Source organism: Rhinatrema bivittatum, chromosome 4 (genome assembly GCF_901001135.1).
Source record: "Rhinatrema bivittatum chromosome 4, aRhiBiv1.1, whole genome shotgun sequence".
Classification (NCBI taxonomy): Eukaryota; Metazoa; Chordata; class Amphibia; order Gymnophiona; family Rhinatrematidae; genus Rhinatrema; species Rhinatrema bivittatum.
Window position 1 is genome coordinate 51714962 of NC_042618.1, and position 16749 is coordinate 51731710.

At 44.5% G+C, this 16749-nt stretch overlaps 1 protein-coding gene across 3 annotated transcripts in view; it reads left to right on the forward strand.

Annotated features, from left to right (window-relative positions):
- Window positions 1–7622: 7622 nt before the first annotated feature.
- The window catches only part of ZBTB25 (zinc finger and BTB domain containing 25), a 50515-nt gene continuing 41388 nt past the window's right edge, over window positions 7623–16749 (forward strand). For all 3 annotated transcript variants that reach the window (XM_029598111.1, XM_029598113.1, XM_029598112.1), the window contains exon 1: window positions 7623–7763. The gene's annotated coding sequence lies outside the window, so the exon portion shown is untranslated. The remainder of the gene's footprint in view (window positions 7764–16749) is intronic.

Consider the following 16749-nt stretch of genomic DNA (forward strand, 5'->3'; position numbering starts at 1 on the left):
TCTCATTCTCTCCACTTCTCCCGGCGTGTCCACTCTGTTGCAGATCTTAGTGTCATCCGCAAAAAGACAAGCCTTACCTTTTATCCCATCCGCAATGTCGCCCACAAAGATATTGAACAGGACCGGTCCCAACACCGATCCCTGCGGCACTCCGCTCAACACAGCTCTCTCTTCAGAGTAAGTTCCATTCACCACTACACATTGTCTTCTGACATAAGAACATAAGAACATAAGAAAATGCCATACTGGGTCAGACCAAGGGTCCATCAAGCCCAGCATCCTGTTTCCAACAGTGGCCAATCCAGGCCTTAAGAACCTGGCAAGTACCCAAAAACTAAGTCTATTCCATGTTACCATTGCTAATGGCAGTGGCTATTCTCTAAGTGAACTTAATAGCAGGTAATGGACTTCTCCTCCAAGAACTTATCCAATCCTTTTTTAAACACAGCTATACTAACTGCACTAACCACATCCTCTGGCAACAAATTCCAGAGTTTAATTGTGCGTTGAGTAAAAAAGAACTTTCTCCGATTAGTTTTAAATGTGCCCCATGCTAACTTCATGGAGTGCCCCCTAGTCTTTCTACTGTCCGAAACAGTAAATAACCGATTCACATCTACCCGTTCTAGACCTCTCATGATTTTAAACACCTCTATCATATCCCCCCTCAGTCGTCTCTTCTCCAAGCTGAAAAGTCCTAACCTCTTTAGTCTTTCCTCATAGGGGAGTTGTTCCATTCCCCTTATCATTTTGGTCAACCAGTTTGTAATCCAGGTCAACCAGTTTGTAATCCAGTTTGTAATCCAGGTCAACCAGTTTGTAATCCAGGCCACCACCTTGGCACTCACTCCTAAGTTTCTCATTTTATTCACCAGTCTCCTGTGCAGGACCGTGTCAAAAGCTTTGCTGAAGTCCAAGTAGATGACATCGAGCTCTCTTCCTCGATCCAATTCCTTACTTACCCAGTCGAAAAAGTCAATCAGATTTGTCTGACATGCTCTTCCCCTGGTAAATCCATGCTGCCTCTGGTCCAGCAATTCTCATGATTGTAGATAGTTCACTATTCTTTCTTTCAACAATGTCTCCATTACTTTTCCCGCCACCGAAGTGAGGCTAACTGGTCTGTTGTTACCAGCCTCTTCTCTGTTCTCACTCTTGTGAAGCGGGACCACCACCACTCTTCTCCAATCACTCGGCACCACTCCCTTTTCTAGGGATTTATTAAACAGGTCACACAGCGGACCTGCCAGCACATCTTTGAGCTCCCTCAGTATCCTGGGATGAACCTCATCAAGCCCCATGGTTTTGTCCACTTTCAGTTTCCCCAGCTCTTCCCATACATTCTCTACTGTAAATGGAGTTTCATCTACTTCATGTCCCTCCAATTTCTTGTTAACTAGCGACGGTCCTTCTCCGGGTCCTCTTTAGTGAACACAGAACTGAAGTATTCGTTTAATATTTCTGCCATTTCTTCGTCTCTCTCCACAGATTGATCCTTGTCATCTTTCAGTTTCACTATACCACTTTGGACTTTACTCCTTTCTCTGATGTATCTGAAAAATGTTTTGTCACCTCTCTTTACCTCTTTGGCAATCCTTTCTTCTGCTTGACTTTTTGCCGTCTTGATTATTTTCTTTGTCTCCTTCAGTTCCACCAGATATTCTTCCTTTGTGTTCCTCCGTATTTATTGAACGCTGTTCTTTTAGCCTTTATTTTGCAGCCACCTTCTTTGAGAACCAGATAGGTTTCATTCTTCGTTTTTCTTTACTTTTCTAACATATAGATTAGTTGCCATGGTAAATGTTCCTTTAAGTTTGGTCCACTGTTACTCCACTTCTCTCTCGTTCTCCAAGCCTACTAGTTCTTCCTCCAGGTATTTCCCCATTTCATCAAAGTCTGTGTTTTTGAACTGCAAAACTTTGGTCTGTGTATATATGTTAGTCCCGGGGGAATTCTGCGCTACTGCGGAAAGAATTTGTGCAGAATTCCCCCGTGCGCAGATTTGCCAATTGCTAAATTCTGCGCAGAAAATAGCAGAGGAGACCTTGGCATGCTGCGAACGGATCGCGCGAAGATGGCCTGCGGGTGCTGCAGGCCTTCTTCTTCGCTCACGGTGAAGAAGGAGGCCCGGGCGTGCCGTTTGCGGTGAAAATGGAAGGCCCCTGTGTGCCGTGAATGAACTGTGCTCTGCTCGCGGCGAAGATGGAAGGCCCCCATGTGCCGCGAATGGAGTGTGCTCCGCTTTCGACGAAGATAAAGGCCCTGGTGAGAGAGAGAGAGAGATTGTGTGTGTGTGTAAGAGGAGAGGGATATAGGAGAGGGGAGGGGTGTGAGAGGGGAGAGGAGGGGGTGTGAGAGAGGGGAGGGGGTGTGGGGGTGTGGGGGAGGGTGAGAGCAGGGAGAGGGGTATGAGAAAGGGGAGGTGAGAGAGAGCATGGGAGGTAAAAGAGAGGGGGGGATGCTTGAGTGTGGGTTTCAGAGAGAGGGAGCCTATATGAGGAGATTGTGAAGGAGTTTCTATGTGTGTGAGAGATTGGGAGCTGGGGTATATGAAAAAGGGATTGAGTGTATGTTAGGGGTGCTAGCTTGTGTGAAGGGACTGTGTATGTGTGAGACAGCCTGTGTGAAGGGGTGCATGAGAGAGAGATATAGGTAGCCTGTGTGATGATGTATGTGTGAGAGAAAGGGAGCTGAAAAAGAAGACTGAAGGGGGACCCCTGCTGGCTGCAGGGTCAGTGTCGTGCTGGGCATGCCCAGTGGGTGCCAGTCAAATTTCTAGAAACTTTGACAGACGTTTTCCGTGATTGGGCTCCATCCTGTGATGTATGCAAGAGAGAGGGCCCTGTATGAGGGGATGTGTGCGTGTGTGTGAGAGCTTGAGGGAGCCTGTATAAGGATGTGTGTATGTGTACTAAAGAGAGGGAGCATGTGTGTGAGAGGGAGGGACAGAGGGAGCCTGTGTGAGGGGCAGTACTGAGAATGGGATCAAACTCTGGGACCGGGGATAGAATGGAAGGGGTTGAGCCTAGAGGTGGAGAGGAGGTGGAGCAGTTGGGGCCTGAGAGGGCAAAGTGGCCAGGGGAGAAAGGGAGAGCGAGTGGAAGGGACACTCTTACAGTGAATTTCTAGGGAAATTCTGCTCAAAATATTTAAAATTCTGCATCTTTAAGTAATAATTTTTTTCTGTATTAATTTAAAATGTAATTATTAAAGACTGTCATGTAAATTGTGTTATTTTGACCAATATGAAGTTTGTAGAATTTTGCAGAATTTTAAGTTTTTGTGCGCAGAATTCCCCCAGGAGTAAGATGTGCCTTTAGATGCTTGTTAAATGTTTTGCTACAAACACATTTAGGCAGTGAAATTGGGAGCTGATTCCATAGCACTGGTCCTGTGACTACAAAAAAAAACCCCTCTCTTGAAATTCTACAAGTCTAATGGTCCAGTGTCTGGGAACATTGAGATTTTCTGATCTAAAGACTTCTGGTTGGGCAATAAATCTTTAACAGAATGCTGGATGCTGAGTGCAGCATCTTCAGTCATGGCACTATGTATCACAGTAAGAATTTTATATTGGATACATTGCTCAACCAGCAACCAAGGCAGAGCACTTAACACCAGGGTGATACGGTCAAACTTGGTGGTCCCAGTCAGGATCCTGGCTGCCCAATTTTAAATTATTTGAAGGGCCTTCACAGTGTAATGTCAAGGCCCAAGTATACTGAATTATTAGTTGATGCCAGATATTATTAAAGCCTGTGACAGGGAATAAAATCACATGGATTCAGCTAAGGCTTCAGCCTGTGCAACATACGATAGCTTCCAGCTTGATTTTTTTCAGTCATCTTAACATGGGCTTTTAACAAAAGATCTGTGTGAATTATAATCCCTACATTTCTTGCTTGTCTCAAAATGGGAATTGTATAGCCTTGGAAAGTGAAGGAAGATGGAAATGATATATCAAGGGCCCTAGTCAAATAAACTATCTCAGTTTTGGATATGTTCAGCAAGGGCCAATCACATCAGCCAGCTTTTTACTGAGGTCAAACAAATAGAAAAGGAACCTAAAGTGGCACTATCAGCAGGAATGGGGAGGAAAAACTGGATGTCTTCTGCATAAATATGATAATGCAAACCTAAGCCTGAAAGAAGCTTAAACAGAATGGTGGACAGGGAAGACCCCTGAGGGACACCAGTGTTCAGAGGGACCATTATATATAATTCAGAACTATATATATATTTATTTATTTATTTTTAATTTTTATATACCGATGTTCCTGTAAGAATACATATCGCACCGGTTTACAAGGAAATGAACAGTCGCCTCCAGGGCGGAAATACATTAAAACAGTCGCCTCAAGGCAGAATACATTAACACAAGTATACAGGAAAACTATTAAAAAAGAACTTTCATAAACTCAATTAAATGTAACTGTGAACCATAAATCAGTAACCATAAATCAGGAACATATGTACAGAGGTAGGTATATCGTCTGTCGCGTCACCAGATTTTAGCTCTCAGGGAAAGCTTGAGTGAATAGCCAAGTCTTTAGCTTCTTTTTGAATGTCGGAAGGCATGGTTCTTGGCGGAGGTCCGGTGGGAGCAGGTTCCAAAGATGGGGACCTGCAGTGGACAGAGCTCGTTTCCTCAATGAGGTTTTTGTTGGCTGGGTGTGAAGCATGTTCTGGTATGCACTTCTGATCGGTCTATTGGAGACGTGTTGCTGTAGTTGGAAGGATAGGTTGAGGGGGGAGATGTTGTGAAGAGCCTTGTGAATCATCATGAGGGATTTAAATTGTATCCTAAATTTTATGGGCAGCCAGTGAAGATTTTGGAGGATAGGGGTGATGTGATCCCATTTTTTGGTGTTAGTGAGAATTCTGGCTGTCGCGTTCTGGACCATCTGAAGTGGCTTGATGGTGTTGGCTGGCAGGCCCAGGAGGAGTGAGTTGCAATAGTCCAGTTTAGGGAGGATGATAGGTTGTAGTACCAAGCGGAAGTCTTGGAAGTGTAGAAGAGGTTTTAATTTTTTTAAGACTTGCAATTTGAAGAAGCAGTCTTTGGTAGTATTGTTTATGAACTTGGTGAAGTTGAGTTGGTTGTCCAGAAGTACACCAAGATCTCTTACTTGTGGTGTGTGGTCGATTGATGTGAAGGAGAGTTGGGTGGAACTAGTTGGGTTGAATAGAGAGCACTTGTCTGGAGCTATTATGAGGATTTCAGTTTTGCTAGTATTTAGCACGAGGTTGAGGCTTGTTAGCATGTTTTTGATTTCCGAAAGGCAGCTGTTCCAGTAAGACCATGTTTTGTGGAGGGATTCCATTATCGGGATGAGGATCTGAATGTCATCCGCGTAAAGGAAGTGTGTTAGCTTGAGGTTAGATAGTAGATGGCAGAGTGGAAGGAGATAAATATTGAATAGTGTTGGTGAAAGGGATAATCCTTGAGGTACCCCCAGCTTTGATCTGATAGGGAGTGATTCTTTGTTGTTAATCCTGACCTTGTATTGTCTGTTTTCAAGGAAAGATTTGAGCCAGTTGAGCGCTGAACCTGTTATACCAATATCTGCTAGACGCTGAATGAGGCAGGTATGGTTCACAGTGTCGAACGCTGAGGAGAGGTCCAGTAAGACGAGAAGGAAAGGTTGACCATTTTCCAGGTTGATGAGGATGTTATCAGAAAGCGAGGCTAGTAGAGATTCAGTGTTCAGTGACTTTCGAAATCCGAATTGATTGGAGGTTAGAATGTCATTCTCTTCTAGGAATTCGGATAGTTGTCTGTTTACTACCTTCTCCATGATTTTTGCAATCATTGGGAGGTTGGCAATTGGTCTGAAGTTAGCTGGGTCAGTGGGTGGAAGGTTAGGTTTTTTAAGGAGAGGCTTGAGAATAGCAAGCTTGAGTTGGTCAGGGACTTGACCTTGGGAGAGCGAGCAGTTTATGATGTCTGCTATCGGTTTAGCGATGATGTTAGGAATGGAGAACAGTAGATTGGATGGGATGTGGTCAAGTGGGTGGGATGAGGGCTTCATCTTCCTAAGGATGTTTTCAATTTCTAAGGCGGACGTCTGCTCAAGGGAAGCCATCGAAGCTGTAGTTGCTTTGTATTGCATGTGGGTTGGGTGAGAGTGTTGTGTGCTGGTAGTGGGCGGGTAGTTCGGTTGAGGAGATACAATGTGATGCAGATAATGCACCGTCGAGTAACATGCGGATAAATATGCAGCGCACTAGGGTTAATGCTGCAGAAGGTGGGGGTTGGGAGTGTAGGCTTACTTAAAAAGCCAGGTTTTGACCATGTAATGGAAAGTCAGCATGCTTGCCGGTTCGGCGAGTCTGTTTGGCCTCTTGGAGAGCAGGGAGACACAGAAAGTCCCCAGTTAGCATATGTTAGTATAAGATCCAGGCCTAGATTTAGGGTTAGGCAACACAGGCCTGTGCCTAGGGCATCAAATTGTGAAGGTGCCCAAAAACTGGGTCCCCTCCCACTCTCCAAAGGGGGACCTCTGCTCTCTGATCCTGCTTATTGATGTAATAATCATAAATCCAGCCCTGACAAAGTCACATAACACAGGATCACAGGACACCCGTAAAACTGCCTCCACTGGAGCACTGGCTAAACATTTTTAAATCTCAAAGTAATGCACTGTGATCCATGACACATATAAGTTCATAGACAATTTGATTGCAACTATGCAGACACAAACATCACACACACACCAGGTTTGATTTATTCTCTCAACAGGAGTTGCCTAGTGGTTACAGCAGCAGGCTGACAAGGAGGGAAGCCAGGATTCAAATCCTGTTTATCTGGGCAAGTCACTTCACCCTCCATTGCCTCAGGTATGATTTAGATTACAAGTCTTCTTGGGCAGGGAAATAACTACAGTACCTGAATTGTAACTTGCCTTCAGCTTGGATTTGGAAAAAGCAAGCAATTAAATCAAATAGGATAGGATGTTTTATAATTCTAATAATACAAATCTTATTGTACGCTGGCGCATACATGAAAGCCCTAGGCTGCAGTGGACTCACTAATTCTAGAAATGCATGTGTGTGATGATATTGCACCTCCTACTCAAACTTCCCATTCTTCTCTTAAGAACTCAGGGCTTGTGGACTAAATACGGCCTTTCCAGAATGGTAATCTTTCCCCATAAATACACTGTACTTTTCCCCGGCCAGCACCTGCCACTCCAGCATTTGCAGAAGTACTCAACGGCCAGTCCATGCCTGAGAGAAGATGCGTTAGCCATATTTCAATGCATGGTGGGGGTGTTAGAAACTGAAAACTTGCAAAGTTAGATTTACTCGGATTACTCCTTTTTTTTTTTTTTGCCACAGAAGAATTTACCCGTAGAATTAATAGAGCCTACTTTTCACCATGCACGCATTTATGGTGATTCAAAAACTAAAATAAAAAGCCTTTGCTCTCCAACTTAATAATACGTCTTTTCACTATGCTCCTCCGACCCTGGTGGGTGGAAGGTAGAAAGGCGCGCGCACATTCAGGGCCACTGTTCTAAGTTGTAGAACAAAAGCGCGACATAGGTGGGCGGGCTGCGGACCCGGACACGAGGGGGCGCCAAAGATACAGCAGCAGCCGCAGGTCAGCGGGACTCACTCGCTGCTTCCCCGCTCACCTCGGGCTGTGCAGTGAGAGTTTCCAGCTCGACGCGCGCGTGCGCGTGAGAGAGAAAGAGAGCGCGAGACGTCCCCCTCCCCCTCCACGTCTCGGTGCTGCCGCTGCCAGGGGGGCGAGCTCGGTAAGCGACTGCTCGAGGGCGGTTCCGCCTTCTCTGGCTTCCTTTGCAAACGCGAGCGAGGGTGGCGCTGCACGTTTGTTGTGTAAATATCTGCAGGCCGCAAGGCGCCGGCGTAGCTAGCTCGCTCTTCTTGGAGGGGGGTGGGGGAGGCATAAAATGGCAGCCAATGCCTTTAATAATCTTCAGAAAAGTCCTTGTGGAAGGAGACGGGGCGCGCGGCCATTTGGGACAGTGGTTTCAGGGAATTAGAGGAAGTGGAAGGCTGCGGATAAGGCGCTTTACTGTAGCATTACATTTGCCCGGTGTACTTGTAAGATATAGTATAAAACCTGTTGATTGCAAAATATTCAGAAGTAGCAAACTTCAATATACTTTGTCAGTAGTCGACTTAACTGAATTAAGTGGGACCCTTTATTTTTTTAAATGATGTTTGAGGCCGTCTCTTAGATGTATCTGTATAGTGCTGCCTAGATCTAGTAGCGCTTTATAAATGATAAGCAGTAATGGTAGTAGCAGATGTGTTATTGGACTTTAGTTTAAGAATGCAGATCTTAATTATATCGGGGGCAATTTTCAGGCAGCCCATCTAGTTGCAAAGGCCTTGACACTAAAGGAAGCTCAAGTATACTTTTAACCAGAGAGGAGGGCAAATTTCAGCCGGGCCAGTTTACCTAGTTAAATTGCTCTGAATGTTGTCCTCATAGTGGATACTGAGATGAGAGAAGCTAGGGAGAATGACAAATGAATATAAACCAAAGGGCCTTATTAAAAGTAATTTATTTTTTCCCCATTCAGCATTAGAGTTTGGCGTTGTCTAGTTTATCAAAATGAAAAAAAAAATGTTTAAATTTATGTATTTTACAAAATCTTCAAGAATACACTTGAAAGGAAAACAGAAATGTAGTAATCAATTCACAAACAAAAGCATAATAAGGAAAGAAAACCATTCTAACGGGCTGATACAGTACAGTGCGCCCCGTCGGAGCACACTGTTAACCCTTCATTGGATGCGTGTTTTCGACGCGCTAGCATTACCCCTTATTCAGTAAGGGGCCAAAAATGCGCGTCCAAACCCCCCCCCCCCCCCCGAACCTAATAGCACCCGCAACATGCAAATGCATGTTGATGGCTCTATTAGGTATTCCCGCGCGATTCATAAAGCAAAATGTGCCGCAAAGCCGCACATTTTACTTTCAGAAATTAGCGCCTACCCAAAGATAGGCGCTAATTTCTTCGGGCACCGGGAAAGTGCACAGAAAAGCAGTAAAAACTGCTTTTCTGTGCACCCTCCGACTTAATATCATGGCAATATTAAGTCGGAGGTCCCGAAAGTTACCAAAAGTAAAACTAACTAAATAAATAAATATTTGAAGTCGGCTCGCGGGTTGAAAACCAGACGCTCAATTTTGCTGGCGTCCGGTTTCCGAACCCGTGGCTGTCAACGGGCTCTAGAACCGACGCCGGCAAAATTGAGCGTTGGCTGTCAAACCCGCTGACAGCCGCCACTCCGGTACAAAAGGAGGCGCTAGGGACGCGCTAGTGTCCTTAGCGCCTCCTTTTACCTGTATTTACCGCCGGGCCTAATTTGCATACAGAATCGCGTGCGCAGGAGAGCGGGCATTCACCCGTTCTCCCGTGGACTTTACTGTATCTGCCCGTAAGTCCCCTAACAAGAAACTTCTAAAAATTAGGAAAACAAAGCATTTCACAGGGGATCATCTATCAGAGAACATACACCTTGTCATTATGAGATTAAACAGTTGTTGGAGTGCAAGACAAATCTTCCATAGGTATCTTATCTCTAAGAAAAAGAGAAATCTGAGAAGGCTGAAAAAAAAATACAGAACTTGCAAGGATATTTCAGCATGAAAAAAGCCCCCAGTTGCAATATTCTAGGTCACATTATTAGAAACTGTTTTCTCACAGGACAAGCAGGATAGTAGTCCTCACATATGGGTGACATCACAGGATGGAGCCCAGTCATGGAAAACTTCTGTCAAAGTTTCTAGAAATTTGACTGCACCCACTGGGCATGCCCAGCACGGCACTGACCCTGCAGCCAGCAGGGGTTCCCCTTTAGTCTTCTTTTTTCTGCTCAGCAGTAGCCACGCGGGTTAAGGAGCTCTTCAGAGATTCCTGACAGGAATTTTTCATCATGGAACTTTATCAAAATATTTTTAAAAATTATACCCAACAGGGGTCCCCTTTTCGATACTTTTGCTCCGCAGTCGAACGGTAAGTTTTTTTACCTGCTTGCGGTCGATTCCCGTCGAGTTTTTCTCTCGCGGCCTACCGGCCATTGACTGCGCCGCGACTAAATTTGTCAAGGCCATGGCGTCGGGTTTCCATCAGTGCCCCAACTGCATTCGAACAATGTCCATCACTGACCCTCACACGGTCTGTGTGATGTGTTTGGGATCCGGCCATGATGTCCTTACTTGCACCAAATGTGCCCAAATGACACCAAAGGGTCGCAAGGCTAGGCTGGAAAAGATGGAACTTCTCTTTCAGTTACAAACCCCGACTCCATTGATAGCTTCGACATCGTCTGAACCGGTACCATCGACTACGCGCCAGCACCGGGAACCCGCTGCTGCCCGACCGGCTTCGATGACTCCACGGGTGTCGACCCCCCTCTGTTCCTCCTCAAGAAAAAGATCGAAAACAACATCGACACCGCCATCGGAAAGCTCAGGCCACCGATACAGGCAAGCCCCCGGCATCAATGACTTCTGAGCCACCGACAAAAACGTCCCGTACAGAAAAGGCCCAATCCTCTTCTGTCTCTGGGTCACCGAGGCGTTCCCCACCTGGACAGGTGCCGGGAGCCGCAACTCCACTTTCACTGGTGGACCCTCTGGCTATGCCAGTACTGCCTCCTACTATGGAACCGGGTATCCATGCCCCAGGTTTCCGTGAGGAATTGGATCGGATGATCCAAGAGACCATCGGTAAAGCATTCCAGGGGTTCAAACCTCTATCGGTGCCGGTTCCTGAGCTGGCCACTGATCCGATACCCACGGCGCTTGCACTGTTATGGGCAAGAATGGATGCATTAATCGGTGCCCTTCCACCGGTGAATCTGAGGGAACCAGTGGGCCTGATTCCTTCATCACCGATACTCTTGTCATCGGAAGAAGAAGAAATACCAATCTCCATTCCTGCTCCGGAGTGCTGCCACCAACACAACCATCGATGTCACTGATTCCCTCGGTACCTCCCTCGATGCCCCTTCGTTGCCTTCGATTCCGGCTCGGAGGCCATCGATGCCTAGGCCTCTGCCTTCCGGGATAACACCGTTACTCCCTTCTGATGAACATATGGGAGCTGGTGATGAGCCTTACAATCCTTGGACCGATGATTCATCCCAGGATACTGATGATCTGATGATCTGCCTTCATAGCCCTTTACTTTTATGGTTGATTTCTGTTGTGATTTTGTTTTATCTGGGATTTCTAGTTTTGTTTATTCTGTGCTTTGCCTTGAGCATAAATAAAATCTGTTGCAATGGAAAAAAATCTTAATTGACTGGGGCCTTCCGTATCCTTTCAACGGTGAAGATACAGAAGTGGAACCAGAAACGTGGCTTATGTCTGTGGCTTTTAATATGTAACCTGCCCTGAATTTTGGAGGGTCCAGGATAAAAATTATTGTAAATAAATAAAACATTTTGGCAGAGAAACAAACAGAATTAGGAAAACTTTCATATTCTTTTTATTTGGTATATTGTATCTTTGAAGATTTCAATGTATATATTAAATTTCTGGACTTCGCTTTGGGTGATTTTTAATCAGCAAAGTTATAAATGTTAAATAACTAGCACATAAGAATTTATTTTATATTTTTTAATTTAACATTTGATATTCTGGCTTTCCAAAGGGAGGATCAAGGTGGATTTCAATCAAAGTTATAATAAGCAAAATTACAATTGTCATAGGGTCACAGTGAAAGTATGAATGGCTACAAAGATGGGGGATATAGGTATGGTCAGAAACATGAGATAGATTGTATTGGTCACTAAGTTATAGAAGAGAGAGCGGTAGACCAAGGATAGAGGTAGGTGTAAGATTGTAGATGCCTTGCAATAAAAGGCTGACGCCAGGTGTAGGGTACTTAAATCAATAACAGTCCGATTCTAAAACGCACACACATGTAAAAATCGGGGGTTATGCATGTGGCTGGGCCCAACCATGCGTGTAACCTCTGTAACGTGCTGAAGTGCTGGGCCTCTAGAAAGGGGCGGGGCAGGCCGGGACAGCATGCCGGTAGCTGGCCGGCGTGCAGAGATTACTTCTGCTCCAGAGGAGCAGCAAGTAGCAAAATTAAAAAAAAATTTGGGGATAGGGGGGTGGGGAGGATAGGGCAAGAGAGGAGAGGGCAAGAGGGAGGAAAATTTGGGGATAGTTAGGGGGGTGGGGAGGAGAGGGCAAGAGGGAGGAAAGATAGAATTAGGGGTAGGAAAGTGCCCTCTCAGTTCACTCCTTAATTGGAGCGGACACCTAAGTAAAATCGACCCCTAAGTAACTAAGCAGTGATAAAGTGCTCCCAGCTGAAGCCCTCATAGTGGTGTGGTTGAAAGGCAGTATTTGTTGCATGCTATGAAATCCAAGAGAAGGCCTGTTCAAATAGCCAAGCCTTGACTTTTTTTTCTGGATGGCTAGGTAAGATATTTCAAGGTGTAGAGGTAGTGACAAGCTGTTTCATAATTTTGGGCCATACCAGCTGAATGTGTGAAGTCAATGACTTACAATTTAGGACTTAGATGTTTATTTTAAAGCGCCAAGGGAGTGTTCCACTAATCGTATGGCTGAGTTTGCTGCCATGACCCCTATGCTTTAATGCACACAAGCATGGTAAGCTGCTGTTACTGCTTATGGCATGTTAATTTCCTCTATGACACAGGGCAAAATAAAAATCTAATTTATAATACTCATTCCATGGTGACATTTCTTAGAAATTTTAGCATGAGTTAAGCCATGCTGCATTTTATTTCTTATTCTGTAAGCATGCTACCAGTTTGCCAAATGTCCTGCCTCGACACATCTTAAATTATATTGAAGAGAAGCTGGGTGGCAGCAAGCTGCAGTCCTGGAGGAGAATAGACCAGGACAAGTGACTGTCCTGCCATATATGCAATGTGATGGGTGAATTGGGAAACCAAAGTAAGGTGTGGCGTGGACACATTATTTGATGGGTTATTTTTGGACTAAGCCAGAACATGATAAGCATGAGAATATTGAGTTGCTCTTAACACTTTCTGGCTGCTCAGTACTGGACTAGATGGTGGAGTCAAATGAATGAAGGTAGCTAGGCAGGAGGAAGCTGATCCATGCCTTAAGAATAATGTGGTTTGGATCAGGAGCCGAACGCTAAGGATGACAAATATTGTCTTGACCAGCCTGCTTGGAATTGTGATAATTTAACCATCAGTCTCCTATTGGAGGCTTAGGTGGGGTTTGGAACATGTTAATCTCTCGCTTATGTGTAATTCTAGCAATGTGCTGACATATCAGAAATCATGAATATAGACAGAAGGATGTCTTAACTTAATCTTAATGCAAATACTGTGCTCCACCTTGAGCATAACAGGAAAGTGGAATATAAACCAAAATAAACTGAGAAAAAAGTCATGGGGCTTAGTTACATTTTAAATTTCAGATGTATAAAAATACCTTTAATCAAATTTGGAAGTATTGTCAAGTTTGTGTGTGTTGTTTTTTTTTTTAATCAAATAAGGTCCTAAATTTTAATAGTAAAATAATATTTGGAAAACAAAAGGTTCCATCCTCTGATTTTTGCTGAGTTTAGCCCTTTTTTTTGTTTTTGTTTTTGTAAATAATATTGTCATCGGAGGATTAACCAAAGGCCTGGAAGAGCTGTGTTAGTAGGATGGCAGCATTTAAAAGCCAGATTAAAGTGGGTGAAGTAAAGAGTGGAAGGAAGAAAACAAGGGATACAGTCTTTTCGGGAAAGAGCTCTGGGAGACTGCCACACAGATAAAGGACCAAAATGTGGCAGTGCAATCTCTTTCCATAGTTTTCAAACAGCCTGCCAATTCCAGATGACACTGCTACCTATACAAACAGCCATACTTCCACAGGCAGACCTACCGCTCTTTTCAACAGTACTGTCTGCTGCCCTTTTCAGCCCAATGTCAACAGCCTCTTCTGGCTAGACCTCAACAAAGAGAACACACCCAGCGATATCCACACAACAGGCCAAGCCTAAACCAAGGCCTAGATTTTTATCCCTTCGAACAATCAGTTCCCTGTACGTACCCGGATCAGTCCAGACTCAGTCTGGATACTGGTTGCATTTCTCCCAGCCACGATCCCTTCCACATTGTTTGGTGCTACATCTGGATCTGGCCTATCTGCAGCAGCTTAATCTGGAAGTCCAGTTGCTTCTCCAACAATAAGCGATAGAATCAATCCTTGCATCTCAACACGTGCAGGGTTTCTATTCTCGATATTTCCTTATCCTCAAGAGAATGAGGGGGATTGTGGATCATTCTGGACTTGAGTCATCTGAAAAGCATGTACTCCAAGAGAACTTCAAAATTCACTCTTTACAAAATGTTATGGCCCTTCAGACTAACAGGCCGATTCAGAAAAACCGGCGGGAGAGCAGGCGCATCCAGGCGAGCGCCCGCTCTCCCGATGCGCGCCCAGGCACCTCTCCCAGGCGCGCGATTCTCTATTTAAATTAGGGCCCGCGCTAATAGGGAGGCGCTAGGGATACTAGCGCGTCCCTAGCACCTCCTTATTAGCGGAAGCGGCGGCTGTCAGTGGGTCCAACAACCAACGCTTAATTTTACCGGTGTCGGTTGTTGAACCCTCTGACAGCCACGGGTTTGTAAAACGGAAGCCGGCAAAATTGAGCATCCGTTTTCCAACCGGCGGGCCGATTCGGGCAATTCATCCCACCAACCTCCCAAGGTAACTGTAATTTATTTAAAGCTAACCGAGCCCTTTTATTGTTCCACAGAAAATTATGGACAGCTTTATCTAATTCTATGCAATGCTTCCGCTTGATCCAAACAGGCAACATTTGTAGTACATATAGCCATCTCAGTAATTCCATCATTTTAAATAAATGTATCCGCCCACTAATGGACAGTGGATGTGTCCTCCACTCAATTACTTTCCCTTTGGTCTTTAGTAACTATTATAAATGTTCAAGATATCAGCCGGGATATCAATCCCTAGATATTTCATCTGTTTCAACCCAGTGTAATAGAAATGGCCCTGGCCAATGGGCTTTCAAAGTCCCAAGGACATCCAGTGTCTCTGATTAATCACGATTTATTTTAAGGCCATAGTAGATACCAAACTGACAGGCCAATACAGAATGGTATGCTCGACCGAGCACACCGTTTAGCCCCCGTTTGACCGCGCGTTTTACACGCGCTATTATTACCCCTTACAGAATAAGGGGTATATTGAGTGGAGGACACATCCACTGTCCATTAGTGGGCTCGGTTAGCTTTAAATAAATTACAGTTACCTTGGGAGGCTGGTGGGATGAATTGCCCAAATCTACAACACTACAATCTAGCCTGTCTATTGAGGCATGTTCAGGATTGGGTGTTTGGATCTGAGCTGGTTTTTACAAGCTTGATGCAAACCATTTCACATGGGAAATTTGCTACATGTGCCGGGCCACCTCCTTCCAGATTACATCCAATTCAGTCCTGTTATTACGGCATGTAGACAGGCCTGGAAGACGCTGTGCAATAGGTTGCAAGTATGTTGGGAGGTTTCCCCTCTCCTGTCCATTGTGGGTCATCACAGATTTTACTGGGAATACAGTATTATTAACATGGGCTCACAAGAGGCTGACATCTTTGCGCCAGTTCCTTTGGGAAGATGTGGGGGCAGTTCACTGCTTTAGTGATCTCAAATCTGAGTTTGGTCTCTCCCATAGTGAGTTTTATGTCTATTTACAAGTTCGGCATTTTATTGAAACTGATTTATTTAAAAGATCCCAGTTAATTGATACACGTCGGTTGGACAGGTTTTTCTCAGTGCCACTGGGGAAGAAGATGTCTTGTGCCTTTCTAACAAAAGTTATTAAAGGTGTAAAGGTTTCTGATGATATACATGCATTGGTCAGTTTCTGGAACCAGGAACTAGACATCCCAATTTCTCACAAAATGTTAAAATATTGTTTTGTGCATCTTAATGAGGTCTCTGAAAATGTGCTATTTAGAGAGTCACACTTTAAATTTTTCCGCCTTATGTATGTATCTACTACTTGGGCCTTTAAAGCCAAATTAGTAGGTTCAGATCAATGCATAAAATGTAGTGCTGGCCCAGGTACTTTCTTTCATTGTTTCTGGGATTGTGTTATGTTACGCAAGTTCTGGAAGACGGTCCTGGGTTTCTTAAGCAGAATGCTTCATTTCGCTGTACCAGAATCTTCTCTTCTGTGTTTGTTTGTTTGAAAATTTAGAGGAGATTGCCAACTCCATCATAAAATCCCAACGGATGTTTATAAAGGAAAGCATTTCTGTTGGCCAAGAAATTGATTTTAGAACACTGGACAGTTGCAGAGTCCCCATCTCTCACATACTAGAGGTTAAGATTACATAAAATGGCAATTTATGATCACTTAACAGCACGTATGTCATCTCCATGGAAATATGCCTTATTTTTGGACATCTGGCAAGCATACTTAACGTCTCTAAAAACCAGGGCAGGGAATGACTTGTTAGCTCTGCAATAAGAGAAGGAAATGCTATTCTTTCTAGAGTTCACTGTCTCTCTCATTTGACTTTCTAGGCATCTGAGTAAATTGTGTTTTCAAGGTGGAGCACCACAGGGCAGATATAGTTCGCCCTTCCTTCTGGAGGAGGAGTCAAAGCTCACAAGCTGCATACTTTTCATGTTCCTGCTCAGGATCAGCTAGCGTTTGGGAGAGGTGGGAGGTGGGGAAGTTATAATTTTACACTTTGTATCTTCTTCCTCATTTACAATCTTGTATG